A 3,338-nucleotide genomic window follows, 5' to 3' on the forward strand; every position below is an offset into this window, starting at 1 on the left:
TATATATATATATATATATATATATATATATATATATTATTATATATATTTTTTTTTTTATTAAATTGCCAAAAGCAAATAAGAAAATTAATAAACTAAAATTGAAAATATAAAAATGAAAGCAAATTCTAAATATTCAAAAATACTACATTAGTATAAAATAACATTAATATAACAGTGATTTATAATAAATAAGTAACAGTATTTCCAGACAACATGATTTTCATTAATGTATTACAGTAATGAGAAAATATCTGAACAGTCACAGTAAGTAATAAATACCTTGGGGGAAATATGCTTAATTATCATGAAAATAGTGCAAAAAAACAAAACAAAGAAAAACATGCGCTTCATTTGCTTTCAGCAAAATAATCTCTTTTGATATAAGGTGAAATATAAGCCAAAATTGTCACTGACATTCAGCCAGTTATATATTATAATGGTGCAGTGAGTCACAAAGTGAATGAGGCATAAATACACAAATTCACATAAACCTGAAAACCTGTTTGACTGCCAGTGTGTGTTAGGATTAGTGTGTGTAGATCAACACCAGCACAAGTTAAAACCCTGGTTACTACTGTAATTCATGCTGAACTAAACACACATCTGGCTCTCATATATTGAAATGAATCAACTCAAACACACGTCATGCGGGCTGTACTGTACTTGTAAGTACTTGTCACTGCCAGTGTCTGTCAACTCCTTCAAACCAAAGACACATACACTGACCACATCAAATAAAAATAACCCACACTAAAACGTTTAAATGCAGCATGGACTTTGATGGCAGAAGTTTAACCCTTTTGGAATGAGCTTTATGAGAGAGATTTGTTAGACACAATGCATCACATCCTCTCGTAGCGTGTTGTTTAAATGCATCAGTGCTGCCTCTCGTGAGCGCCATAAAACCACTCGTGTTTCTTTATGAGAGACGAGTGCGTTCTACACTTCGAAAGAAGCGCCTTGATGAACCGAGCATTCAAATAGTGAAGAAGCTTGAACTGCATCAAATGAGAAAAGAAATGTCTTTTTCTAGGTAAGTTTTGGCCTTGAGTGAACTTCCGTCAGATTGTCATTCATCACTTTTCTATTGTTTGACAAATCGTTAAATTTCCTTCAGCCGTGGAGTTTGGTGGTCGATTCATACACTCGGGATGTGGGTAAAATCAGAGCTGTGGATCATACTAACCATGTTAAACTAGGGAAATGCATTAATTACCATGAGATAATGAGTTAAAATGAGCATTCTGTCATCTTTTTCTCACCCTCGTGTTGCTTCATTTCTTTTGTAGTTAGGCAGAATCACAAAACCTATGAATCGTGAACTGAATCATTTTCACACCCATATTGGAGAGCGAATATATTCAAACAAATTACATAAAATAATTGTAAATAATTCAAATAATGAAAACCCATATTTTTAGAAGTTTTAATAACTGAACGTACTTCACTGTTTATACTTTTTACAAATGATTTTTTTGGGAGGTTATTATTACTATTTTTACTCACTAATTACAATTTCTCAGCACTTTCTTCCAAATAAAACACTTTAGAGTTTGACATAACTAAAAAAAAAAAAATTACATTCATCATAAAACATTTTGATGACTTTTCCGGGTCTAGAAGTCACTATTTTTATCATTTTTGGAGTGTTATAATAATATTTGGGGTGCTAATAATAATAATAATAATAATAAAAAAAAAAAAAAACTCTTTTTTTAATCTCATCTATATCAATCTATATATATTATTGAGCAATAGTTGAACCACACAAAAAAATAAAAATTTGGATTTGATTCTGTTCTAAGCATCATACAGACATGAATACTGGTTAATACTTTGTGAAAAAGAATTTAATAAACACGCTGGTCTACGTGTTTGGATGATAAACATCTAACAGGGTTTAAACAAACATTTAACCAGGGAATAATCTTTGACGTACTCTGATGTTGTCAAGGACTCTTCTGAACTCCAGCGGTTCGTCTTTTCCCTCCATGGCCGCGGGGTCGAGTCCGTCTCCGCCGTAGATGAACTGTATGATGTCACCGGTGGAGCTGCGCACCGTCAGATCGTACTGAGAGCACAAGTCCTCCAGAGACTTCACCAGACGCCTCTGAACCACACAAACACTGCTCGTTAGTTTGCCCAGAATTCATTACTAACAGCAGATCCCACTAGAAGAGACTTACAGAATAAAAAAAGGTTAGTTTTGCAACCCTATAAAGATACTGTACCATATTTGATAAGCTAATTTCTTTGCTGAAAAACCTTTCACACATTCCACTCCACACCTTCTGTCGTCTGATTGATAGTTTAGAGTTTTGTATCCAGTAAAAGCTCTTTTAGTGTAATTGTACAAACGTCCAGCTTCATCTCGAGCTTCACGTGTATTTCTGCTGTCAAATCTTGACTGATTTTTATCAAGTAAGCGTCAGAATAACTGCAGTAATATCTCCAGATGAACACTTACTGGACTGAAGCAGCTCAGCTTTACTTGATTCTCCATCAATCATTTTTTAGTCTCAAATCTGATCCTAAGGATGTTTTGAGGAGTGTTTGTTTCCAGCAGCTTTACTTTCACTGTTCCTCAGCGGAGGAATGATCTTCACAAGCCTCCAGAACATCTCACATCTTCTGAGGAGCCTTTATTTCTTCAGCTCTCAATCACTGCATTATATGTTTGGAGCATTTCATTCTCATCTCACTGAGACAGATTACTGGAGATATAGAGCGACGAATGATATTTAGATCATTTTATGTCAGTATCTGCTCTACTGTTATAAAGATTTCATTGATTTACATCACAAACAGCAGAATTTTATCACTTTTTGTCCATATAAATATCAGCACCAAATTGCATATTTTTGCTCAGTCTGAGTCTCTATATGACTATATGAGCCATAAAAGCCTGATTAATCAAATATGATACAAAACATAAAAAATATACGCAAACTTTTTAAAATATTTTGTCTAAAGTTCCAATTAACCGTTTCATTTAAAAACTGTTTGACTAATATAATTTCTAGTGCTGTCAAACATTTAATCGCGATTAATCGCATTCAAAATAAAAGTTTTTGTTTACGTAATATATGTTTGTGTACTTTGTATATTTATTATGTATATATAAGTACACACATGCACATATATATTTAAGAGAAATGTGTTATGTTTATATACTAAATATATTTATATATAATATAAATTATATGAATATAAATATATACATGTAAATACTTTCAAAATATATACTGTATATGTGTGTATTTATATATACATAATAAATATATACAGTACACACACATACATTATGTAAACAAAAACTTTTATTTTGGATGCGA

The 3,338-nt window shown here is 32.2% G+C and overlaps 1 pseudogene; it reads right to left on the bottom strand.

Annotated features, from left to right (window-relative positions):
- LOC107703096 (DNA-directed RNA polymerase III subunit RPC1-like) overlaps positions 1 to 3,338 on the bottom strand; it is a 64,181-nt pseudogene that overhangs the window by 7,963 nt on the left and 52,880 nt on the right.

The sequence above is a fragment of the Sinocyclocheilus anshuiensis genome, unplaced genomic scaffold (assembly GCF_001515605.1).
Source record: "Sinocyclocheilus anshuiensis isolate Anshui unplaced genomic scaffold, SAMN03320099.WGS_v1.1 scaffold1055, whole genome shotgun sequence".
NCBI lineage: Eukaryota > Metazoa > Chordata > Actinopteri > Cypriniformes > Cyprinidae > Sinocyclocheilus > Sinocyclocheilus anshuiensis.